The following is a 27693-nucleotide window of genomic DNA, read 5'->3' on the forward strand; positions in this document are numbered from 1 at the left end:
GCAGAGAACTTTCTCCAGCTGGGAGTCTAGAGAGATGGGGCAGAAGAGGAAATCAGAGAGATTGGGATCATGAAAGGGACTTCATTTACCGTTGCTAGAAGGGGCAACATGGACTGCATGAGAAGGAATACAGGCAGCTTCTAGTAGCAGAGACCAGCACTGGCTAACAGCAAGGAAAGGAGAGCTCAGTCCTACAGCCACAAGGAACTGAATTTGGCCAACATCCTGAATGAGCTTGGAAGTGGGTTCTTCCCCAGAGTGTCCAGCAAGGAATGAATACACCTGATTTTGGCCTTGTGAGACCCAAAGCAGAAGGCTAGCCAAACCCACCCAACTTGTGACCTACAAGAACTGTGGGAGAATAGATTTCTCTTGTTTTAAGCCACTGCATTTGTGGTAATTTGTTGTGGCAGCAATAGAATACTAATATAGGTTTTGGTACCATAAGTGTGGTACTGTTCCCCAAAGATGTGCAAGTGGCAGTGGATGGAGGCCCAAAAAATTTTGAGGAGCATGTTTTGAAAAGGCCTAGAACAGATCATTAGCAGAAATATGAATGTTAATGACTCTGTTAGTGAGGGCTTAGGTGGAAGTGAGGTATGCATTGGAAACTGGAGGAAAGATGATCTTTGTTACATAGTGGCAGATAGGCTTAGAATTGTGTCCTGTGGTTATGTGGAAAAGAGAACCTGTAAATGATGAACTTGGATGTTGAGCTGAGGAGATTTCAAGTGAAGTGTTGAAGCTGCAGCCTGGTTTATTTGTGGATATGAGTCTGACTGATGGAGTGAACCCCTGTGAAATTCCTGTGAAGCCCACTAGGTTCTTGAGGATTTTATACTCGCAGAAACGATGCCAGCTTGGATTGAAAGAGACAGAGTAGGGAGTTAGAGGGCTGTCGAACGCCTCCAGTTCTCCTGGCAGGAAGCAGGCTGGTGGAACTACTCAGGTGTGAATGTGCTGCTTTTCATTAAAAAGAGGGGTGATTCAGAGGATAGAACCAAGAGCCCAGAGAGGTGGAGCTGAAAGCCAGAGGATTTTTCCCTAGTTTTGAAATGGAGTGGAGTTTGCCCCGATTTTGAAACTGCTTTGGGCCGATAGATCTGTTTTATTTTACGTTTTCTCTGTTAGAACTGGAATACCCATAAATGTTGCCCTGTGCCTGTCCCACCGTTGTATGTTGGGAGCAGATAACTTGTTTTAGGACTTGTGCCCCAAGAGTTGTACTTGATGTATTATATCCAGAGCCTCATTCACACCTGATTTAGATGAGATGATTTGGGACTTTTGAGTTGCTGAGCTTTAGATGAGATTTTTGGACTTTGAGTTGATGCTGTAATGGAGTGAGACCTTAGGATGGGATGGATGTATTTTGCATTTTGGAGAGATGGGAATCTTTGGAGGCCAGAGGGTAGGATGTGGGAGGTAGAATGATCCCCCCCCAAAGATGTCTGTACCCTAATCTCTGTAATCTGAATATGTTAGCTTTTTGTGGCAAAGGGGACTTTGCAGATGTAATTATGGTTTAGGGATCCTAAAATACATTATCCTGGATTTTCTGGGTAGGTTCAATCTAATCATGTGAAAGCAGAGAATTTTTTCCAGCTGGAGTCAGAGAGATGGAGCAGGAGTAAGAGAGATTTGAAGCATGAGAGGGGCTCAACCTGCTGTTGCTGGAGGGGGCACATGGAAAGCGTGAGAGGAAATTCGGGCAGCCTCAGCTGACAGCTAGCAAGGAAGTGGGGACCTCAGTCCTACAGCCGCAAGGAATTAAGTTCAGCCAACAGTCTGAATGAGCTTGGAAGCAGATTTTCCCCTCAGAGTTTCCAGCAGGGAATACAGCCCTTATGGGCCCCTTTATTTTTCTTGCAAGACCCTAAGCAGAGGACCCAGCTAAGCCCACCTGACTTCTGGCCTATAGAAACTATGAGATAATAAATTTGTGTTGTTTCATGTTTGTGGTGATTTGTTAGGGCAACAAGAGGAGACTAATAGAGTTTTGCTGATTTTATTTAGTAATCTTTGGGGGCTTATTGTCTAGAGGACAAAGGCCACAAAGATTATTGTGTAAAGTGATTTGGTCTTAGAAGACTTCACAGAATAATGATGTTGAGTGGAACCTATTCTTCCTTGGTATTTAAATATCCTGTCACTGTCCTTAGATGTAATCTGAAGGAGCTAGATGACCAGGTTGGTAAAATGTGGATTTTAGAGCTCTAGGCCATTTTGGTAGGATTTCTATAAATTGGTGATCCTTCCATGCCTATAATAAATGTCTTGGATAAATGGCATAATTTCTTCATTAATTTTTATTGGCTGAATAAAGCGATGAGTTTATATGACACCTTTTAAAGTCTTATTTCCTGTTTTCTAGGGGAGATGGAAATGGGTGATATGTTTTTATGAATTGATAAACCACCTATATAGAAAGACCACTGTTCTTTCATATCTCCTACCCCAACCCAAAGTGGTAAAGTCTTTTCTCCCTGTTCTTGTCATTTAATGTTAATAATCAGATTTGGGAATCATAATTGCCAAATGGAGTTCTAGCTTTTAAGAAGACCTGTTTGTTTTTGTTCTTCAACAGTAGCCTGTTGATTAGATTCGTAAAATATGGACTCTCAGCCTTCGTATGGGGAACTTCAGAAGAGGAGGAAATGAGACACTTTGTTCTTGTTAGTTACCTGAATAGAAAGATGACTGTAAAATTAGAGCATTTCAAGGGATGAAGGACTTTTGAGATTATCTGTTTGACCTTTGGGTTTAGAGTAAAGGAAAGTGGGTCACATGAAGGTTAAGTGGTTCAACCAAGTATCTCAGCCCAGAATCCTGGTCCAGGCAATGGAGATTCATGGCTTTGGAACTATATTCCCTGTGCACTCCTGCCTTGCCCTTTTTTAGGTTTTATCTTGGACAAGTTCTCTCTCTGCCTCAATTTCCTCGTCAGGTCATTATGGGGATTGATTGGGATAATGGATGTAACACGTTGAGCGCAGTACCTAACACAGTAAATGCCCCAAAAATGTTAACTCTTGTAACATTTATGATAATTGTCTATAACAACTTTTGCATAAATATTACAGTACAATTTGTGCAAATTCAGAAACTGAGAGCCAGTATGATTTGGCATTGGCTGAGGTAAGGGCTTAACATTTTAAGGTGATAATAATGCTTGTGATTCTTGATTTAAAATGAGAAACTGGATAGATCCTTGGCCTATCTAAATTCGTTGGGTGACCTTGGCCAAGTTTTTTTCACAAGAGTATTAGTGTCTTTATACACCTAAATTTCTTTCAACTCTTAAGATGGATAATTTCAAAAGTAGTGTATCATTTAGTTGTTTCTTAATAGAGAGAAATCTAGGCCAGCCAGCTTTTCAAGTGAAGAAATTCCTCTAGGATTGTTAAGGAACAGGAACGGCTGTCATTGTAACAAAGACTATACAGTCACATGCCCTGCGGCGTTTCAGTCAATGATAGATGGCATATAGGACAGTGGTCCCTTAAGATTCGTGCCATATAGCCTAGGTGTGTAGCAGGCTATACCATCTAGGTTTGTGTAAGTTTGCTTTGCGATGTTTGCACAATGACACAATCACTCAATGGCATGTTTGTCAGAATGTATCCCTGTCTTTTAAGCAGTGCTTGACATATTTACATTGGGTTATAGGCAACTGCTAGTTTTCCTTAAATATTTGATATGCTCCAGGGTAGATTTCAGCAAACCTAGTTGTTGACCAGACATACTTTTTTTTCACATCATAGAAATCAAGGATTGAATCTTCTTAAAAGTTTAAGGTGAGGGGCCAGCCTGGTGGCACAGTGGTTAAGTGCACACGTTCTGCTTCGGTGGCTTGGGGTTCGCCGCTTCGGGTCCTGGGTGCGGACATGGCACCGCTTGGCAAGCCATGCTGTGACAGGCATCCCACATACAAAGTAGAGGAAGATGGGCACGGATGTTCGCTCAGGGCCAGTCTTCCTCAGCAAAAAAGAGGAGGCTTGGCAGCAGATGTTAGCTCAGGGCTAATCTTCCTCAAAAAAAAAAAAAGTTTAAGGTGAAAGAATTCACAGTATCTGTGCTATGAGTGGCATTTCACTGGTTTCTACAAATTCTGTGCCTTTCAGCTTTAGATATAAGAAACCTTAGCAACAGTTCCTATGGTGAGCAAGCTTTTTTTGCATTAGAGATGATAGTATTTTCTTGCATAGAAAATATTGTGTTATCTGAAGTGAGGGTTTAGGGTTAATTACCAGAGTACACTTAGAATAATCTTTTATAATCTTATATGTGTAACATCTTAAATGTCTTTATATTGACTACTTTTTTCTTTTCTTCTTACACTTTCTGGTCTTGTGGATTTTTCTGACAGGTTTTTATTAGCTGAAACATTTTAATCTGCTTGGAAAAGTGAACACTTGAAATTTTTCTGAAGTTATGACTAATGCTCTAATGGGCATTTCTCAATTTACGTATCTTGTTAACGTCCTATAAATTTTAAGAAAGCAACCTTGTTAAAAATCAATGGATAAATTATTTCCCTAAAAAAAATGAATCATGTCATATCAGAAAGTACAGAATAGCCATTTTGGGCTGTTGAATTTATAACTAGTTAAAAGATGTTACTCATTCAACAGACCCTGAGTGCCTAGTACATTTCAGGTAGGTGCTGTGTTAAGATTTCTAGATTGTCCCTGTTAAGCTTGCAAGTGAGTGACATTTCCTAATAATGCATATATCATTCCACAACATAGTAGCTTTCTGAGCTGTTTTCTTATGAAAACTCTTGTTTACTTTGTATCTTAGGTATTGTTTCTGAAGCAGCTACAGAAATTTGGGGTGGGGGGTGGGGATTGAGAATTTCATTCATTCTTAATGGAATTCTTTAACTGAGATTGCTAACAGGGAGGGGAAGGCAGCAGGATAGTGGGAAGGAGCTCTAGGTTTGGAATGAGACAGAGCACGTTAGGGGAAGGTCAGTTAACCTCTCTCAAGCCTGGATTTTGTCGTCTCTAAAATTGGGATAACAGCTACCTTTGGCAACTTACTTATTAACCTTCAGTTTCTTCATCTGTAAAATGGAGATTAGTAGTACCTACCACAGAGTGTTCTTGTGAAGATAACTAAAGCACCAGCTGATGTTATCTCAGGGTTACTGTGAGGATTAAGGGAGATAATTTATAAAATGCTGGTACCTCACTAATATTAGTTCTTTCCTTTCTATATCACTGAAGACATTGTGTTCTTCATTGCAAGAGCTGCTACTCTTTACTCTGTTTTCGTTTTCTGCTGCCATGGATTCTTATTTTTTAATGAAGCTTTTGACCTGTACTTCCTGTTTCTGGTGTGGCCTGCTGCTGGGCGGATGAGATACTGAATTGCTGCTGCTTAGGGTTGGGTCAGTGTGGAACCCACGCCCAGTGTAGATTGCCTCGGTTACGGTATACATTGCCAGAGTGGTTATCTAGTCTTGGTGAATCTAAGGTTCTCTTGCTTCTAGACATAGAAGTGAATCTTCCTATCTCACACTCGGGGAAAGTTCAAGGTTTGGTTGCCTGTAGACTTGTGAACCTGGCTCGGAGGTCTTATTCCCAATGGTTCTTTGATCACAGTTTGGGAATTACTTGTGTATTGTGTGTTAGGGATATGTTTGGAGGAGAAATTGTTCCTGCATCTTCTCTGTGTCCTGCTCTCTCGGGTAATCCACTAACTTGCTTTCTTATTTGTTCTGCATTCTTAAATCATACACTCCGTAGGCAGAGCAGGAACCTGTCTTTATCAGTACTTTCATTAAAGTGTTAAAGTGTTCTCTGTATTTATTACTGTATAGAATGAATACAGATAGCCATCTGCCTTGGAGTTGTTCTTCCATATTTCAAAACCTGATGTTTATACAGTTGTGGCCTGGTGGCCAGCCCATTCAGATAAGAGAGTAATGAAAACCCTTCATGATTGAAACTCTCACCCTCTACCCTTCACTTTGCCTCCAAATTTAAAGCAACCCATGTCATTGTAGTATTTATGGTAGGCTGTTCATGAATCAGTTTGCAAAGTTAGAGAAATAGTGTTGAATTAGTGAAAATAACCTATTTGGGCTTTGGATCCTAAATAGACTTAGGTTCAAATCTGTCCTCCACCACTTAGTAATCCTGAGACTTTTGGCAGGTCTTATTTCTAAAATAGGAGTGTACGTCTCATACCATGCCTGGTTTATAAGAGGCATTCAAATGACAGCAGTAGTTATTACATACATAAATGCTGTATACTTTAGATTATTCTAGTTCTCAAATGAAATTTTCTCTTCTTTGGTTCCAATGGGTTGTGGCAAGTGGAATAAAGTTTCAGATTGTGACTTTTGCTTGTGTTGCCTGGTAAAAAGGTACACAGATGATGACTTCTTTGACCTTCATCTATTAAATTCTGTATTATTGGAGAAAATTCTGGACTTCTAACTTCTGGCAAGTGTTTGAGGTAGAATTTTGTTAATTCAAATCAAACTGCTTGGGTTTTCTTGTAATACTTGCCTTTATTGGAAGACCTCCCACTGTTGCTGTGTTATTCGTGTAACATTGACACTTTGATTCCTTTTCTAGCTTAAGGATGGAGAAATGAAATTCACAGAGTGCCTAAATGCTGTTTTTTGTTATTCCATACTTGCTGGTTTGTTTTTTGGAAATGCTTGAGTGTATGGCTTTTTAAAACAAGTATGTTGTAAATTTTGTAGATGGGAATAAAAACAGAAAGCTCAATGATGTGTTAGGATTATAATGTCTTAAGTATCCTGTGGATTTATGCAAGCAGTAACTTCATGAGTTATCAGGTATTATTGTGAATATTTGTATTCTGAATTCAGACCTTTAACAGAACCAGAACAAACTTATGCTGTTGGCTTCGAATAGGTAGTTTTCTTCCTTATTCAGGAAAATAATTCCTGGGTGGCCAGCCCTGTGGTCAAGTAGTTAAGTTCACACGCTCTGCTTCAGTGGCCTGCAGTTTCACTGGTTCAGATCCTGGATGTGGACCTGGTGCCGCTCATCAAGCCCTGCTGACACGGTGTCCCACATAGCACAACCAGAAGGACCTACAGCTAGAATATACAGCTTTGTACTGGAGAGTTTGGAGGAGAGGAAGAAAAGAAGAAGAAGAAGAAGATTGGTAATAGATGTTAGCTCAGGTGCCAGTCTTAAAAAAAAAAGAAAAGAAAAGAATTCCGCAGTGCTCTTGGAGTCTTGGGATTTGAGTCAGAGTGGGTTAGGGGAACTGTCAAGGAGCTAATTGTTAACCTTTTTAATCTGTATGTTCCCCCCCGATTTAAACAACAAAACACCACTACTTGTTTGATATCAGTTTGATAGGTGAGAGAAAATATTGTTGGCCACTGTCACCACCTTAAGTTGAGGCAGGAAAGGAGAATCATAAAGTGGAAGAGAAAAGATAACCTCGTTTTTACCATTAGCCTGTTTTCTTTTGGCTTATTCTTCCAAGTTAGGGTTAGGAGGTTTAGTTTGTGTTTGTTGTCTTTTTTTATGCCAGTGACCTCCAAATAGATGATCTCCCAGAAGAAATGGTTGCTCATTAGTTGTATGTCTGGACTCTACCTGGAAGCTGCAAAAAATTATTGCCTATCTCTCAAAATAAGGAGAGTTATGAAGTCGTTTTCTCTACCTACTGCATGGATTTTGACTGTTCAACTCGTGATCTCTATAAGTTATTCAAACCAGAAATTTTCAGCCAGTGTACTGGATCAGAGGGAGTACAGTTGTGCTGAAATACTGGTCTTCCCAGCCTTCTGGCCGTTTGTGCAGGGTACAGGGCATCCAAGCCAGTGAGCGTAGGTCCGGAACAGTCTTGATCATTTATCCTACTGTGTCATACAAATATTTTCTCTTTGTCTTTTGACTTTTAAAAAGGCTGTAAGCTCTAACCTAGAAAGTTCAGTAATTGGGTATCTTAACAGTTCCAAGATTCAAGAGAGGCCACCAGTCTCAAAATAGTTTTGGCTTTAAGTTTGAAAAAGACCATTTTAAGTATCACTGTGACCCTTAAGTAATTTTGTTTGCACGTATGATTCAAGAGATATACTTAAAAATGTAAGACTCAGGGCCTGCCTGATGGCACAGTGGTTAAGTTCGAATGCTCCACTTCGGTGGCCAGGGATTCGTGGGTTTGGATCCCATGCTGTGGCAGGCATCCCACATACAAAATAGAGGATGATTGGCACAGATAGTTAGCTCAGGGCCAATCTTCCTCACACGCACGCATAAAGTAAGACTCAAAACAATTTAAATTTCGAGACTTGTGAAGAAATTTGAGTTTTTATTTTTTTAAGCAGTAACATGAAGCAAAAATAAAGTTCGCTTGTGTAAAATGATTGTCCTTACCTGAATGATTCTGAATGCCACTGTATCTTTTCTGAAGCTGACATTTTGTAAATCATTCATTCATCAAGCTTGGGTCTCATGCTGGAACATAAATTGAAGCCTAGGATACATTGTCTTCCTCTCTTTCCTTGGGAAAGAATGGAATATACTTAGTTTGAGAAATTTAATTGTTTGGTATTTATGTAAATTATCAAGTGAACCTTTTAAAATAGATATTTTACAGTGTTAAAAATGTACATTTCCTTTTGTCTAACTCAGCTATTCTTAATTCTGCTGGTATACAGATTCCTCTGTGCCTAATAAAAGCTACAAACCTTTTCTTCAAAAAATGTACCTGCACATGCTACTTTGTATATACTTTCAGGGAGTTCGTGGACCTTGGAGCTCATCGATGAATTCTATTTTCAGTGCTGTACTTTGTATAGTCCAAATAATAGTTTCCTCTTTTCATTTTATTTATTTATTTTTTTAAAGAGTTTTTAAAATTTTTTTCCTTTTTCTCCCCAAAGTTCCCCGGTACATAGTTGTATATTCTTCGTTGTGGGTCCTTCTAGTTGTGGCATGTGGGATGCTGCCTCAGCGTGGTTTGATGAGCAGTGCCATGTCTGCGCCCAGGATTCAAACCAACGAAACACTGGGCCACCTGCAGTGGAGCGCGCGAACTTAACCACTCGGCCATGGGGCCAGCCCCTCATTTTATTTTTTTTTAAAGATTGGCACCTGTGCTAACATCTGTTGCCAATCTTTTTTTTTTTTTTTTTTCCTTTTTTCTTCTTCTCCCCAAAGCCCCCTGGTACACAGTTGTATATTCTAGTTGTGAGTATCTCTGGTTGTGCTATGTGGGACGCCGCCTCAACATGACCTGATGAGCAGTGCCATGTCCACGCCCAGGATCCAAACGGGCGAAACGCTGGGCCACCGAAGCAGAGTGCGCAAACTTAACCACTTGGCCACGGGGCCGGCCCCCTCATTATTTTTAATACTGTAACATTTGCCTGATTTATCATTTGTTACATTATTAGTCTTTCAACAAATATTTCTGTACTGTCTTCTGTATGTCAGCTTCTGTGTTAGACTCCTGAGAGTACAGAGGCGCTGTTCTCTGTCCTTGGAGCTTTGTTTAGCTAGAGAGGGCTGGTGTAAAAAGTACAATGACAATGCTAGATGGGAGAGGTAAACCAAGAGTGCTGTTGGGGTACAGAGGAGGTGAACTGACCATTAGAATTTTTCTGTAAATCCATGGTCAGTTCTATATTTCTTTTTTTCCTGAGGAAGATTAGCCCTGAGCTAACATCTGTTGCCAATGTTCCTCTTTTTTTTTTGGCTTGAGGAAGCTTGGCCCTGAGCTAACATCCCTGCCAGTCTTTCTCCACTTTATATGTGGGTCACCACCACAACGTGGCTGCTGAGTGGTATAGGTCTGTGCCTGGGATCCGAGCCTGCGAACCTGGGCTGGTGAAGCATAGTGCACTGAACTTAACCAGTACTCCGTGGGGCTGGCCCCCATGTTCTGTATAGCTTAATTGGCAAAAGGCATATTGTGAACTACTCCAAGGTGTTTTTTTAAAGTTCTAATTGGACTAGTAATGGAAACTAAATCAAGGAGTAAGTCGTCTTAAATTGAGAGCTTAAATGTGCTTGCCATTGGATGTGATAATGTGTAACGTTTTCTTTGCCCATATTTTTTCCCAGTTACCTCTTAAATATGTATATAAAAATGAGAGTTATGAAATCATTTCATAAAAATAGTTTTAAATTTATTTATAAATTTGTCTATCTAGTACAGAGCAGGGATTGCTAATTCAAATGCCTGTAGGAGTCATGCCAGTAAGATAAATGGATAGAGTTGTCCAGGTGTACCTGTGGCATCTCCAGCTGATGGGTTTTAGAAGCCCATTGTTGTATAATCACAGCCCAGCAGATCATAGTGGCTGTGTCAGTGTGGGAATGCAGAGTCACTGTTACCGGACAGACAGACCTGCTTGTCTTTTCTCCTTGCTTTTGGGAAACTAAAGGTTAATTTTTTTAGTGTTGACAACTAAGTCACATGTAAAAATATTTGTTATGAAAATTTTAAACACATAATTCAATTTAATAGCTGATACACTTTTTTAAAACACTGTGTGAAAAACTTGTATAGGAATGTTTATAGCACTGTTACTCATAATTGCTGAAAAGTGGAAACAACCCAGATGTCCAGCAGCTGGTGAATGGATGAACAAAATGTGGTATATCCATACAGTAGATTTAGTCATAAAAAGGAATGAGCTACTGTGGTAAAAGCTACAACATGGATGAACCTTGAAAATCTGCTAAATGAAAGAAGCAAGACGTGCAAGGTCACATACTGTATGATTCCATTTATATGAAATGTCCAGGATAGGCAAATTCATAGAGACAGAGAGCAGATCAGTGGTTTCCAGCTGAGGGGGGAGGGTTATTAGGAGCTCTGCTATGGGTATTGGGTTTCTTTTGGGGGTGACGAAAGTGTTCTGGAATCAGATCGCTGTGATGGTTGCACATTGGAATATACTAAAAACCACTGAATTGTATACTTTAAAATGGTGAATTTTATGTTATGTGGATTTTATCTCAATTTTAAAAATTGGAAAAAAAATACTATGTGAGCCAAATAGGACATATTTTTTTGCTGTAGAACAGAACGAATAGGCTGTGAATCTAGGCAATATTTTTAAATCAACACCCCTCTGTGAAATTATAGAAATTACTCAGACTTGCCTTCTGTAAAAATGGGAAAGATATTACCTAGATCTTGGGCTGGTTAGGTTTAAAGTGATAAATGTAAATCCCAAGAAGCAGTGACTGACCCACCACAGGCCTTCACATATCTTTAGAATTGAAAGCCAGCCAACGTTTGCTGCCCTCGGTTCCAGGCTATTTTCTATCATTGGCAAGTCTAGAACAGCCCACCCTATTAGTTACTGTTTATTGGTCACCTGCAGGGAGCGTGGTTGTCTCCTGTGTAACCTATCTCGGTGACAGTAAAGGAGGGAGTAGGAGAGGGTATTAATCCTTATATTCTGCAATTTCCTCACTGTAATCAGATATGTTAAGTGACAGATCCAAGGTCATATTTGGTCTTAGTCGTTCCAGGGTTCCTGTTCTTCCTACAACCTCATGATACTTTATAAACCCAAGGTTCATATCTTTCAGTAGTAGAGTACCAAACTGTTTATAGCTCTATCAGGGATTGTCAGGCACTGTGCTCATCACATGGGTAAATCACACAGCCTCATGAAAGCTTAGGGTTCCAAAGAAACATCTCACACATATTGACTAGTTTCACATCTCATTGGGAAGTGATAGTATGACCATTTTACCTCTGGTGTTAGTGATGGATGTGATAACATTTACATGTAAGACTGAAGAGCATCTTTAAAATCAGCTGCAGATCAAAAGTTCATCATACAGCCAAACTACTTGTCTCAATTTTGAACAGGAGCAGGTCCACATGCACGCAAGGTTAATTTTTGCCAAAATATTATCTATCACTGTCTTAATATTCAATTCATCAAATATTTAGGAAACATGTTACCATGTAGGCACTGTGATAAATATAGGGCATATACCAAGAGAAATAAATCTTAGTCTAGGTCCTTGAAGTCATAATCTAAGGAGGATAAAGAAGTGTATAAATAGAACTTATTCTATATGTTAATGTAATGAGTATATGGGGGCTTTGGCCCCATAGAGGAACTACTTGACTCATTTTGGAGAGGTGTGGAAAGGCTTCATCGAGGATATAGAACTTGCTGATTCTTGAAGGGTGAACAGGATTTCCCCTAGCAAGTAGTGCAGTCATGCGCCATGTAGCAGTTTGGTCAACACATATATGATGGTGGTCCCATAAAATTATAATGGAGCTGGAAAATTCCTGTCACCTGGTGATGTCATAGCTCCCCTAACCTCATAGCACAACGTGTTACTCACGTGTTTGTGGTGATGCTGGTGTAACAAACCTTCAGGTCCTTCGGGGGGTGTTCCAGAAGAAGGCAGTGTTGTCATAGGAGATGACAGCTCCATGCATGTTATTCCCTTGAAGACCTTCCAGTGGGACAAGATGTGAAGGTGGAAGACAATGATATTGATGATCCTGACCCTGTGGAGACCTAGGCTAATGTGTGTGTGTTTGTGTCTTAGTTTTTAACAAGAAAGTTTAAAAAGTAAAAAAAAAATGAAAATTTTAAAAATAGAAAAAAGCTCATAGAATAAGAATATAAAGAAAGGAAATTTTTGTACAGCTGTACAATGTGTGTTTTAAGCTAAGTGTTATTACAAGAGTCAAAAAGTTAAGTTTATAAAGTAAAAAAAGTTATAGTAATCTAAGGTTAATTTACTACTGAAGAAAGAAAAAATTTTTTTAATAAGTTTAGTGTAGCCTGAGTGTACAGTGTCTATAAAGTCTACACTAATGTCCAGTAATGTCCTGGGCTTTCACATTCACTCACTGACTCACCCAGAGCAACTTGTCCTGGAAGCTCCATTCATCAGTGCCCTCTTTTTTATCTTTTATACTGTGTTTTTACTGTAGCTTTTCTGTGTTTAGATGTGTTTAGATACACAAATACTTACCATTGTGTTACAGTTGTCTGCAGTATTCAGTACAGCAACATGCTGTACAGGTTTGTAGCCTGGGGGCAATAAGCTATAGCATAGAGCCCAGTGTGCAGTAAGCTATACCATCTAGGTTTGTGTCAGTACTCTCTAGGAGGTTGCACAATGGCGAAACCACTACCGATGCATTTCTCAAAACATATCCCCATTGTTAAGCGACTCATGACTGTATTGGAGGGCATGAACTGTAAAGGCACAAGAGGGGAAGGGGGAAAAGCACATTCAATACTCATTTGCTTAACATTTAAATATTTTTTAATTTGTTAAAAGTGTTTTAGAAATGTTAAGCTGTGCAGGAGAAAGATATTAGAACAGAACAGAGATTGTGAACTGATACCTAGTTACCATAGTGATTGAACTGGTTATGGAACTCAGGGTTTTCATTTCTTCTTGCGTCAGTTTTGGTAAGTTTTTTTTCCATCTAGGAGTTTGAGATTTACTGGCATAAAGTTATTCATGTTATCTGACGTTTAGTTATCCTGTGTTTTAGGATAGAGCATATGATAGGATTTTTTTTTAATTTTATATTTTTTAATATACAGTAAAATTGATTACTTTTTGTGTATACATTTCTATGAATTTTAACAAACACATAGATTCAGGTAACTACCATCACAACCAGGACACAGAACAATTATATCACCTCCCTGATGTTACCCTTGATAGTTAAACCCAACCTCCCACCCCTGTTCTCTGGCAATCACTATTCTCTTCTGAGTTACTATAGTTTTATCCTTTTTTTTTTTTTCCTGCTTTCTCTCTCCCAAATCCCCCCAGTACATAGTTGTATATTCTAGTTGTGAGTACCTCTAGTTGTGGCATGTGGGATGCCACCTGAATGTGGCCTGATGAGCCGTGCCATGTCCACGCCCAGGATCTGAACCAGTGAAACCCTGGGCCGCCGCAGCAGAGCATGCAAACTTAACCACTCGGCCACGGGGCCGGCCCCTATAGTTTTATCCTTTAAAGAATATTATATAAATGGAATCAAACAATATATAATATTTTGAGACTGGCTTCTTTTACTTGGCATATTGTTTTCAAGATTATCGAAGTTGTCTGTATTGATGGCTAGTTCTTTTTATTGCTCAGTGGTATTCCAGTGTGTGGAAGGACCACAGTTTGTTTATCCATTTAGTTTCTGTTCTTTGGTGATTATGAATAGAGCTGCTCTAAATGTAAGTGTATAGACTTATATCAACACAAGGTTTTTTTTCTCTGGGGTAAATACCTCTGAGTGGGATTGCTAGATCATGTGAGAAATGTAATTTTAACTATATAGAAACTGCCAAACCATTTTTCCAGAACAGCTTTACCATTTTGCATTCCCACCACCAGTGTATGAGAGTTTCGGTTGTTCCACATCCTCTCTAGCTCCTAGTATTGTCAGTATTTAACTTTCAATTTTGAAATAATTTGGGATTTACGGAAGAGTTGTGAAGGTAGACTCCTATATCCTTTACCCACCTAGCTTCCCCTAATGTTAACATTTCTCATAACCGTGACATTTTATTAAAACTAAGAAATTAACATTGATATAATACTATTAACTAAACTATGGACTTTATTTGGATTTTACCAGTATGTCCTTTTTCCCTTCCAGGATCCAGTCCAGGGTGCCACATTACATATAGTTGTCGTGTCGTCTTAGTCTCCTCCAGTCTGTGACAGTTTCTCATTTTTTCCTTGGTTTTTAAAACTTTGACACTTTTGGACACATTCGTGAGATTTGTAGAATGTCTTTCAATTTAGGATTCACTGATGTTTTCTCATGATTATTTGATTGTGGTTATGGAGTTTTGAGAAGAATACCACAGAGGTGAAGTGCCCTTCTCATCACACCATATCCAAGGTATATGATGTCAGTGTAACTTCTCTCTGGTGATGTTTAGGAAGTGCGGCAGGTTTCTCCACTGGAGAGTTACTATTTCTCCCTTCCATTCTTATTCATTAGAAAGGCATTCCGAAGTCCACCCCACCTCCAAGGGGAGGAATGTTAAGCTCGACCTTCTTGAGGGAGGCATATTAAATAATTCGTGGACATATGTTAAAACCACCATAATTAATGAATATCCTGGAGGAGATAATTAGAGGTGATGCAAATATCCTGTTTCTCCTAAAAGTTTTGCTCACCAATTTTAGCATCTGTCAGTGGATCTTGCCTGCAGCAGTTACTGTGCCGATGTGATGGTGGTTTTCTATTTCTTTCTACATGTATGAGTTGGAATTCTTATTCAAGGAAGATTTTTTTAATTATTTAATCATTTATTTAGGATGAACTCCTGGATATTTATTTTACTCTTTGGGGTTGCAGTCTAATACTGTCATTATTTTATTGTTCAAGCTTTGGCAGTTGGAGCTCTTTCAGGTTGGTTCCCATATCCCTTTGACTACAAGACTTCCCAGGCTATCTTGTATTTTTCCTGCCCCTATCCGAGAATCAGCCATTTCTCCAAAGAGCCCTCGTTCCTTTTTCTGAAGAAAGGTATTGAGAAACCAAGATTTGGGCACTAGTTATTCTTATTGCTATTCATTGACACTGCTTCTAGACGCTCTCAGTGGACAGAGATAGGAATTTGCCTCCAGTCATGTCCACTCTTTGTTGGTGTACAGTTCTGTGGGTTTTGACAATGCTTAGAGTAATAAATCCACCTCTGCACTGTCAACACAGAACAGTTTTGTTGCCATGGGGCAGTCAGTCATCTGTTCTCTGTCTTTATGGTTTTGCCTTTTCCAGAATGTCATATAAAAAGAAGCATAAAATATTAGCTTTTTGGATCTGGCTTCTTCACTTAAAATATATGTGAGAGTCATCCATGATATCACACAAACTAAGTTTGTTTTCCATTGTGTGATTTTAACACCATTTGGTTTTCCATTCACCTGTTGGACGTCTTGGTTGTTTGTATTTTTTCACAATTATGAGTAAAGCTGTTATCAACATTCACATACAGGTTTTTGAGCAAACATAGGTTTCCAGTTCACTTGAGTAAATACCTAGGACTGGGAATGCTGGGTTATATGGTAAGTGAGTGCATGTTTAACTGTATAAGAAACTGGCCAAACTGTCTTCTGATATCACGCCACCATGTTGCATTCCCATCAGGAAGGAATTAGCTTCTCCTACTCTGCATCCTCATCAGCTTTTGGCATTGTTGATTTTTTTTGTTTTTTAATTTCAGCCATTTCAGTAGATCTGTAGCGTATCTCTTGTTTTTTTTTTAAAGATTTTATTTTTTGCCTTTTTCTCCCCAAAGCCCCCCCAGTACTTAGTTGTATATTCTTAGTTGTGGGTCCTTCTAGTTGTGGCATGTGGGACGCCGCCTCAGCGTGGCTTGATGACCAGTACCATGTCCGCGCCCAGGATTCAAACCAACGAAACACTGGGCTGCCTGCAGTGGAGCGCGTGAACTTAACCACTCGGCCACGGGGCCGGCCCCATCTTTTTTTTTTTCGTTTTGAGGAAGATTAGCCCTGAGCTAACATCAATGCCCATCTTCCTCCATTTTTTATGTGGGACGCCACCACAGCTTGGCTTGATGAGCAATGTGTAGGTCTGCACCTGGGATCCAAACTAGCAAACCCTGGGCCGCCGAAGCAGAGCACATGAACCTAACTGCTATGCCACCAGGCTAGCCCCTGCAGCATATCTCATTTTGATTTTAATTTGACTTTCTCTGATCTTTAACCATATTGTGCATCTTTTCATATGCATATATCTTCTTTTCGGGAGTGTCCAGATCTGTTGCCAGTTATTTTATTAATTGGGTTTTCTTATTGTCAGGTTCTTTATATATTATATATACAAATCCTTTATCAGCTGTGTGATTTGAAAATATATTCTCCTTATCTGTGGCTTGTTTTATCATTCTCTTAACAGTGTCTTTCATAGAACAGAAACATTTTAATGTTGATGAAATCCAATTTATCAATTTTTACTTTTATGAAGTATATTTTTGGTGTCACGTCTAAGAACTCTGCCTAGCCCTAGGTCACAAGATGTTCTTCTAAAAGTTTGATAATTTTACATTTTACATTTAGATCCACCATCCATTATGAGTTATTTTTTATGTAAGATGTGAGGTTTAGATTGAAGATCATTATTTTGCATATGGATGTCCAAGTGTTCAAGAACCATTTACAGAAAAGATTATCCTTTCTCCGTTGAACTGCCTTTGTACCTTTGTCAAAAATCAATGGGCCATATTTGTGTGAGTCTGTGTCCATACTCTCCATTCTGTTCCATTGATTTGTGTTTATCCCTTTGCCAATACTACACTGTTTTAATACCTGTAGCTTTGTAATAAATAACTTAAAATTAGTGATTCCTCTAGCCTTATTTTTCTTTTTCAAAACTGTTCTGATTATACTAGTTCATTTGGATTTCTTTTTTAATCCAGTCTGACAGTCTTTGTCTTTTACCTGAATAATTTATTTCATATGTATTTAATATAATTAGTCATATTTCAGTTTAACTTTTCTCTCTCTATTTCTTATGTTCTGGCATTTCTTTCTTCTATTTTCTTACCATTCTTTTGGATTCTTTTTGCTTTTCTTTTAAAGATTGGCCCTGAGCTAACATCTGTTGCCAGTCTTTTTTTTTCGTTCTTCTTCCCAAAGTCCCCCAGTACGTAGTTGTATATTCCAGTTGTAGGTCCTTCTGGTTGTGCCGTGTGGGATGCTGCCCCAGCATGGCTTGATGAGTGGTGCTAAGTCCACGCCCAGGATCTGAACCGGCGAAACCCTGGGCTGCCAAAGTGGAGCACACGAACTTAACCACTTGGCCACGGGGCCGGCCTCTGGATTCTTTTTATCATTCTGTTTTTTCCCCCTCTTTCTAGTTTGGAAATACATGATATTTTTGTTCTATAAGTAGATAGATACCATCATAGATATTATCACTTGAGGCCATAACTTATCAAAGTCTGATGATCAATAGTCAATGTTTGAACTTGTCCATAAATTTCCCCTTTTTTGCTCTTTATTTTCTCTTTTAACGGAAAGCTTCCAAATGAGATTATTGTTCTTTATCTTCTTTTCTTTAGAGATACTTCCTGGATATAGAATTTTATTTTAACAGGTTTTTTTCCCCTGGTATTAAACTTTATTGGCTTCATTGTTGCTTTTGGAAAATCACATATTCTAATGTTGCTTCTTTGAATGTAGTCTGTCTTCTCTGCTTGCTTTTCAGATTTTTCTTTGTCTGGTTTTTCTGCCATTTTATTGTTTTATGTTTAGTGTGGATTGCTTTTTGTTGATCTTGTTTAGAATTTGTTGGCTTCTGGAATGTGGTTGTATCTGATTGCTTCTGGGAAATTCTGTTACTTCTTTAAATGTTGCCTTTGCCTTGTCCTTTTTTCTCCGTCTAGTATCAATTTAAAGTATTTCAAAGCATTTCATGGTATTATTCCTCTCTTAGTTTTCCAGTTTTGACTTTTCTGCTACAATTTTGTAGATAATTTCTAGCCTATTTTCCAGTTCTGTAGTTTTCTCTTCAGCTTTGTTGACTCTACTGTTAAATGGATCCATTTGAATTATTTTTTATTTCTAAAAGTTCTGTTTTGTTCTTTAACTTTTTGAAAACTGCAGTTATTTTTAAAGTATTCTAATTCCTGTAGATATTCTGAAGTTTATGTCTTATTTCTATAAGCATAGTCAACATAGTTGTTCCTTAGTTTGAGTCTGATAAGATCGGAAGTCTCAGTGGGTCTTTTCTGTTGTCTGTTCTTTTTCTGCCAATCCTTACTCTTTAGAGTCTTTTCCTTTAATGCCTAGGGTCTTTGATTGCAAGCTGAGTGTTGTATTTGAAAAATTGTTTGTGGGAATCACTTGAGGCCCATAGCAAGGTGCTTTTTTCAGAGAACCTGCTCACGTGTCTGGACATTACTGGTCCAGGGACCACCTTAAAATAAGCTTCAGATCTGAGATTCCCTCCATGGGGCTATAATTCTTCCCTGGATCTTCCACTTCCCATTCCCTCTCCTCCCGAAGGTTGTAACTCTCTGAAGTCTCAGCTTCTTATGGGGAAGGTCTCCTGTTAGACTCCTCACCTTGTGAGGGTCCTGGGTTTTGGTTTCTGTCAGAACAAAATTCTGTTTTTGAAGGATCAACAAAGACCTTTGGCCTTCCTTCCTTGCTTGCTTGTCTGGGTTCTCATTTTCTGTTTACTTTTGGCTATAATTGCTTATCTGTCTTAATTTAAGAAGGAGAGAGAATGTGAGTGAATGGGTTTAATCCATTCTCTTTAGTTGTTCTCAGTGGGAAAGTTGACCCAAATTACCTAGCCCATGGTTTGTGAAAACAGGGAAATTATCTGCAAAAATCTTGGTTTCTTACTTTGAAAACTGAGAAGCTGTAGTCACATTTTTGGGATCATCTACACCCAGTAGTTACTTGTCCTTTCTATGCATTTTGTTTTGTGACCTCTGCAGTAGAAGTGATTTGTATGAGTGGAGAAAGGAAGAGAATGAGATCTGAATTGCAATGGTCATTATTATTAATTCTCTTTTTTTTGGTGAGGAAGATTAGCCCTGAGCTGACATGTGTGCCAGTCATCCTCTATTTTGTATGTGGGATGCCTCCACAGCATGGCTGATGAGTGGAGTAGATCTGTACCTGGGATCCGAACCTACGAACCTGGGCTGCTGCAGTGGAGCATGTGGAACTTTAACCACTTGGCCATGGGGCTGGCCCCAATAATTCTATTTGGGGGGGGGCGGGGCACACACAGTAACAGCTGAGTGGAGTGTGTTAATATCCTCCAAATCAGATATAAAAGGATTGCTGATCTGATGTGCTTCTTAAGGGGATGGCAAGATGTGCCAGCCTTTGGTCATTTTAGTGTACAACATTATAGATCTTTAAAATTCTTAACTTGCCTAAAATACTGTGCTTTACAGTTTCTTGTTTTAGTGTTTTTCATTTGAATAGTTTTTGTGCACCCTTCAAAATAAGCTTAGATGTTTTCCCTGACAGCTTTTCCCCAAACATTGAGGTACTCCATAAATATTTGTTGAATGAATGATAATAGGTTAGTGGGCGACTTAAATTCTCTTCAATGCCTGCAGAGAACCCTGACTTAATTCTTTCAAGCACTGATCACTTGAGATTGTAATGGTCTGTTTTCTTTGTCAGAAGGCAGAGATACCTTCTCTTTATTCTCCAGGACCCAGAGAAAGAATCCCTTCCTGGCAACGGGCACATATTTCCTAGTGCATGGTCACTGTTGAGTAAATGCTTGCTGAATGAACGTTCTCTCAATTTGAAAGAAGAAAAGAATTGGAAATTAAGGGCAACTATGGAGGTTTGAAACAAGTAATTCAGATTGTATTAAGTACTCGTGCTTTTTTGTGTTCATTTGGCCTTCAAAGCAGTGCCACGTTTGAAAGGGGAGAAGGCAAGTTTGTATGACTAAGCATTTGTCTTTGCTTCTGCAACAAGGCACGAACATATACATTGTTATGCTCTTCCTGAATTCCTTCCACAAATCCTGTTTCTTACCAATTTATGTGGCTTTATTGCTAGGGAGAGGTGTTCATTATCCAGCATTACTTAAGCGGTGGTGTTGTCCTCATGCAACTGCTTTCCTCTAAATAGGCAGTCCTAAATCATGTAGTCAGTGCAATATGAGCACATTCCTCATTCTTTTCTGTGGAAATCTTTGTCCTGTCTGGATGATTAGGATATCTTGTTCATTCACTATGTTTGATCTAAGGGTGGAAGGGTTTTTTTGTTTTCTTTTTAAGATGAAGACTGTAATAAACATTATGGTTAAAAGAACTCATAAGACTATATTACAGTTTAACTTTTGAAATTTAGAGTTCCAGTTCTAATACTAGAAAATTTATCTATAAAAAATATTAGCACAAATGACTAATCAGACTTGTACAGTTTTCTGATATTGGACCATTTACTAAGCCCCTAATTTTCCTTTTAATTGTCAGATTGAAAAACAGAAATCACATGGAGTAGAAGAGATTGGAGGGAGAGACTGGCTGAGGAGGGCAAGAGGAGTTTTTACTGAAGCTAATTAGTTCTGCTATATTACGTTTATGTTAATAAACTTATAGTTTTGTCAGTGCATATTTTAGCCTCATGGTTCAGTGCAGTTTTCCTTTCCTTACATTTTCTTAAAGAATAGGTCAGGCAGAGCCATGTAATTGGCTTTGGTTGTAGGTGTGGTCTGACTTCAGTAGCGAAAATTTTGTTGAAATGATAATTTTTCATAGCCGGTGAATTGGCTTCTGTTCGGCTAAACGCTGAGCAAACAAAACTTACCCATGTCTTCAGTCTGAGGGCTTTTTAGATAGAAGTAGTGATCTGAAATTGTTAGCTGCTAAAGTTACACCTCCTTTTATGCAATTACATGGGAACAGGAAGGACTAAGTAAGGTTATTTAAAATGGAAATTATTAGGAAAGGTAATGCTTTTTCTGTAAGTCAGGTTTTCTTAAAGTGTATCTTACTTGTATTATGAACAGTGGATAGGAGAATTGACCTTCAGGATATCCAGGACACAGGCACTTTTCCCGACTTCCTAGTAAGCTGCTATAAAAATTGCTAAAATAAAGTTTCTCTAGTATTCCCTTTATCTGAGTTGTGTGTGTATGCTGGGGGGACAAGTCTTAATTGTAGAACTGTTATTTAATAGAAGAAGCTGTAACATTAGCAGGAAGAGAGAGGGAAGGGGCGTTACTCAGGAACCCTTGAATTGGTCTTCCAGTTCTAGGTGTGTACCAGATAACGTGAAGTGTTGAGGGGCACCCTACCTTTCAATTTTTAAAAATAAACCAATCTTGGTTTGATGAACAAATAGTACTTACTGGACGTCTTACAAAATGCAAAGCCTTGAGCTGGGTACTGTAAAGTAAAAAGATAAATAAGACGTGGATCTTGACTTTGGGGCACTAAGGGCCTAATAGGGAAATTAAGGTTTAAAGACTACTGTATATGAGGTTGAAAGTGGGAAGTTCTGTAGAAATGAAAAAGACTTGAACCTTGGAGGCTAGCCAGTTTGGCTTTGAATCCCAACTCCATCGCTCCTGGATATTCTTGGTCAAGCTGAATTTACTTAGGCTGTTTTCTTATTAGTAGGTTGGGGAAAGAAATGCCTGCCTAAGAATTGTTGGGAGGGTTAGATATTTAAAGCTGAGAAGCTCTTTTGGCTTCAGACTTGTAATATCTAATTGCCTATACCGTATCTTTTTATTTTTTTTATTTTTTTATTTTTGTTTTTTTTAAAGATTTTATTTTTTTCCTTTTTCTCCCCAAAGCCCCCCAGTACATAGTTGTATATTCTTCATTGTGGGTCCTTCTAGTTGTGGCATGTGGGACGCTGCCTTAGCGTGGTTTGATGAGCAGTGCCATGTCCGCGCCCAGGATTCGAACCAATGAAACACTGGGCCGCCTGCAGCAGAGCGCGCGAACTTAACCACTCGGCCACGGGGCCAGCCCCTATACAGTATCTTTTTTAAGATCCCAAAGCCATTTTAACCTTAAGTCCAAAACCTGACTTGTGAGTTCTCTTGCAGAATTTTTTCCCTCTCCGTGAATGGCATCAACAATCTATCTAGCCAGAAATTTAAAAATCACCATCCGCTCATTACCCCATTATTCATTCCACCCAGAGCTATTAATTTTACACCGTAAGTTTTGTTCCTCCAATTAGTCCACTTATCTCCATTGCTACCCCCGTAGGTCAAGCTTTCATCTCTCTCACATAGGCTACTGTTAACAGCCCTCCATCTCCCTGAATCTCTCTGCTTGTCCCACACCCACCTGGAGTAAACTTCTTCAAAATGTACACATGGGTCAGTTTTCTGCTTAAAACTCTTCAGTAAATTTCCAGTATCCTTAGTCTGCAGATAAAATCTTAAAGCCATATTTCTCTCACCCTTGTTCTACCTTGCTCGTTATATTCCCAGCCTAGCATGGTACTTTTTCATAGTAGATGCTTATATATTTAAGGGATGATCAAAGGAAAGACGATATGAAAGAACCAAACCAATAATTTAGAAATTTAAACTGTTCATGTATGTCCTTCTGTTAGGCTGCATATGAATATACATACACATTTACAGAGGTGCAAATGAAATACTATTTCTGAGTAAAATAATGCTTTCCTTCGATTAACTTCTGTTTCCTGTCTTTTCACATCCCCTTTTTGTCCCCATCCCATCCTCCTCCCTCATCCCTTTTTACCCTATTTTATTTATCTGAAGTTGCTGAGCTACAGTTCAAGAACCCCGTTTTAATCTCTCCATGTAATTAATGAAGGCCAACCATTTGAAATTCGTGTGAATGACTCTCTTACTTAAGCAGATTATTTGGTATGCATAACAGTAAAGTGAAGCACCTCTTTGGGGTACTGCAAAACAGCTAGTTGTCCTCCCAGTGGAGAATCAAATCCACCAGTTCATAAATTAGGTCCCAGCTGATGAGCTACAAGGCTGCAAGGGTCAGTCAAACAAGTACTTGAGAATCTCAAGAGTTTCGTTAGTGAATAGTCTTGCTCTGCTCTTCACAGAAAATGCCAAGGCCTTAAAAGAGCAGAGGAAGACTGGGTGACGAGAGTGTGATAGACACATGGGCTAGTAAATGGGAGTTGGGGAATATTTTCCATGTGAGTCAGATGGTTTCCAGAGGGAAATGAGGTCTGATTTTGCAATATTATGTCCACCCATGATTTGGCCCTCAGAGGCTGAGAGTTAACCACAGCTTCTATAATTTTTGTCTTTTAAAGATAGGTTTCCGCTTACTCCTTTTCACTAAGGAGCTATGGCATAATATCATTTAATAATAATTTACGTGTGTTTGCTGTTTCTGAGCCCTTTCTGGAAGATCGTCTTACTTGATTTTCCCTTCAGTCTGCAAGTGCAGTTAGGCAGACGTTATAAGTCATGAATCAAAGCTGGAAGAAGCCTAGTAGAGGTCCTGTAGCCAATTAGGGATCTGAACCCAGGACCCCACTGCTTGTTTCATCACCCTATTGCATCTAGTCCCAGTTACTAGATTTATGTTGATTTTACAAACTTCTTAAGTTCGTAGGGGAAGGGCTTTGAGATCCACCAGTAAAGGGTGTCTTATAGGTATGAAATATCAACCAAAAGAATGAAATGCCTATAAAGGAACATAAGACTGAAGAGAAAGATACTGTTTGTCTCAGAGGGGAAGCTAAGAATTTAAAAGTTTAGTATCATTAAAAGTTACAAATTCCTGGGGACAATAATTCTGTAGATTTCTTGCTTTTATCTATACTGTTTTGGCTGTTTGCATTTGTGCACACGTATGCACACACGCGTACACACACACACACTCTCTTTACCTGTCTTCATAGTGTCTTTTGCTGTTGTCAGTGCAGGCCTAATAGTCATGTAACAAGTCAGTAATCATACAGCACAAAAGACCTTGTTTCTTTGGGAAGAAGAAAAGTTACAATAAAAATGTCTACTTTCTTCCTTTTTTTTTTTGCTTCTTTTGGGGGTGTGTGTTTCTACACTTAATCAGTATTAGGTAGTGGTAAATTAGGTTAATATCACCCAGCGTGTTTTAGGAAACGAAAGAAATAAATGCTTAGAAATAATTTTAAAGACAGTTTTGATTTACTGTTTAATAAGTATTTTAAACAATTTTGTTGTTTTCTGGGTACTTAAGTTGTATACTCATGGGACCACGTGAACAGAGTTGAACAGAGTCAAGCTATAGGAGTTTTGTGGATGGGAGAATTCATAAGTAGACATATGAATCTTTTAGTCTCCTCTTTTGTTGGGGGAGCATCACTGGCTGTGACTGTCCCACTTCTTGAGTACAGCATTAACCCCCATCCCAAGTCTCTCTTGCTCTCTCTCTGAAAGCCTTAAGACATGGAAACTGTGGGCACAAGGAGACCTCTCTTCTGTCTTGGCTTCATTGGGTGTGGTAGCTAAGCTCCAGCTTAAGTACAACATGGAAAAACATGCAACATGAACAGGTCTCTTAGAGCTCTCAAATAGGCACAGTGCTAAACACTTTACATTTATTAACTCATTGAATCCTTGCCACAAGGCCATGAGGTAAATACAGTTGTCCCTATTTTATGGTCAGGTTGAATGTCAGCTCCTTTTAGCTGTGTGTCCTTTGGCAAGTTAATTAACCTTTCTTTACTTCTGTTTCCTCATCTGTAAAATGGGAACAATGGTAACTTCCTCAGCACTTCCTTGTGTGGTGAGGATTAAGTGAAATAATTCGCAGAAAAGCACATCATGAATGTGCGTATTTGGCACATAGTGAATGCTTATAGATGTTAGCTGTTTTTATCTAACTAGTTTATGATTACATAGCAAAAGAGATCACTGTCACAAGAATCAGAAATTTAATTTCTGGGTCTTGCTCTGATATTAAGTAGCTATGTGATTGTGGGTAAATTTTCCTCTTTCTGAGTCTCAGTTATCTTATACTCATTGTTTTAAATTTTTTGTTTGAAAGTTATTTCAGATTTACGTGAGACAAAAATTAAAAGTAGTACAGTATGATGACAAAAGCACAGACAACAAAAGACAAATAGATAAGTTGGAGTTCATCAAAATTTAAGTTTTGTGCATCAAAGAAAAAGGCAAGCCACAGAATGGGAGAAAGTGTTTGCAAATCGTGTATCTGATACGGGATTAATATCTAGAATATATAAAGAACTCCTGCCGTGGAACAACCAAAAAATACCCAATTAAAAAATAGACAGAGGTCCCGCCTGGTGGTGCAGCAGTTAAGTTCGCACGTTCTGCTTTGGCAGATCAAGGTTTGTTGGTTTGGATCCCGGGTGCAGACCTATGCACCAATTGTCAAGCCGTGCTATGGCAGGCGTCCCACATATAAAGTAGAGGAAGATGCATGAATGTTAACTCAGGGCCAGTCTTCCTCAGCAAAAAAGTGGACGATTGGTGGCAGATGTTAGCTCAGGGCTAATCTTCCTCAAAGAAAAAAAAAGGAAAAAACAGAGGACTTGAATAGTCCTCTCTCCAGAGAAGATACATAAAAGGTCAATAAGCACATGAAAAAATAGTCAACGTCACTAATCGTTAGGGAAATGCAGATGAAAACCACAATGGGACTACTTTACACCCATTAGGATGGCTACTATTAAAGAAAATAAAATAAATGCTGGTAAGGATGTAGAGAAGTTGAGAACCTTCGCACATTGCTGGTGGGAATATAAAATGATGCAGCCACTGTGGAAAAAGAGTATGATGGTTCCTCAAAAAATTAAACGTAGAGTTACCATATGATCCAGCACTTCCATTTCGAGGAGTATATCTGAAAGAATTGAAAGCAAGAACTTTGTCCACCACTGTTCATAGCAGCGTTATTTACAATAGCCTAAAGGTGGAAATAACCCAAGTGTCTATTGACAAGTGAATGGACAAAATGTGGTACATACGTACAATGGAATTATTCAGCCTTAAAAAGGAAGGAAGTTCTGGTATGCTACAACATGGATGAACCTTGAAGACTTACTAAGTGAAATAAGGCAATGTAAAAGGACAAATATTCTATGATTCTAGTTTTATGAAGTACCGAGAGTAGTCAAACTCAGAGACAAAGGAAATAAAGTAGTGATTATAAGCAAGTGGAGGGAGGAGGGAGTTGATGTTTAATGGGTGCAGAGTTTCACTTTGGGATGGTGATGGGTGGTGTGATGACGGTTGCACAAGAATGTGAATGTACTTAATGCCACTGAACTGTACACTTAAACATAGTTAAATTGGTAAATTTTACCATGTTTTTAAAAAATACATGTGTCAACAAAAAATACAAATGTTAAAGAACGTTTGTATCCCCTTTACCTAGATTTACTTAGTATAATATTTTACCCTATTTGCTTTATCACGTGTGAGTGTGCTCTTGCATACACCCGGTCTACCATCTAAATTCCAGGTTTGTCAGTTGATCTGATAGTATTGTTTTTTACAGCATCCCCGCCCCAGTACAGGATACAATCTGGGGTAGGACATTGTACTTAGTAATCGTGTCTCTTTAGCCTTTCTTTGTCTTTTATAATATTGACATTTTTGAAGAGCACAGCATATTGCCTCCCCCTTCCTTTTTTAATAGAAGCTTCTTCGTTTTTGGTTTGTTCAGTGTTTCCTTGGAATTAGAGTGAGGTTACACAGTCTTGACCGGAAAACTGCATAGGTGATGTGTCCTTCTCAGATTGTGACATCTGAAGACTAAATACATTTGTAATTAAATGCACAGTAAAGGAAATGAACAAATACTCTAGGAGTCTCAGAGAACTGAGATAAACAGATTGGGAATGGTCAGGGAAGACATCATAAAGGAGACTTAGTTTACCTCTTGGGTAGAAAGCATATTTCTAAAATTTCACCAATTTTCCCTCAGTGTCAAATTTTGCATTAGTTCAGCCAATATATAGTACTGTCTTCTACCAGTTATCAAGCTTGTTCCTGTATTAAATAAATCAAGAGGAAATTACTAATTTTCTGTATTCAAATTTAATGAAATTGTGTGTCTTTCAAATGCTGATCAGGGCTCTACTGATTATTACATAAGATTCCCCAAATGATTTGGATTAATATTAAATGACATTGAACTTTAATGTATGAGAGCAAGTCTTTATTCCCTTCCTGGTTTCATCAAATATTAGAGTCAGACTGATGGTTTGTACTCTCGGCTTTGCCACCATTCTAGAG

The 27693-nt window shown here is 38.8% G+C and overlaps 1 protein-coding gene across 1 annotated transcript in view; it reads left to right on the top strand.

The window, feature by feature from the left end:
• The window catches only part of CSNK2A1 (casein kinase 2 alpha 1), a 51893-nt gene that overhangs the window by 2260 nt on the left and 21940 nt on the right, over positions 1-27693 (top strand). The window lies entirely within an intron of this gene.

The sequence above is a fragment of the Equus asinus genome, chromosome 15 (genome assembly GCF_041296235.1).
Source record: "Equus asinus isolate D_3611 breed Donkey chromosome 15, EquAss-T2T_v2, whole genome shotgun sequence".
NCBI lineage: Eukaryota > Metazoa > Chordata > Mammalia > Perissodactyla > Equidae > Equus > Equus asinus.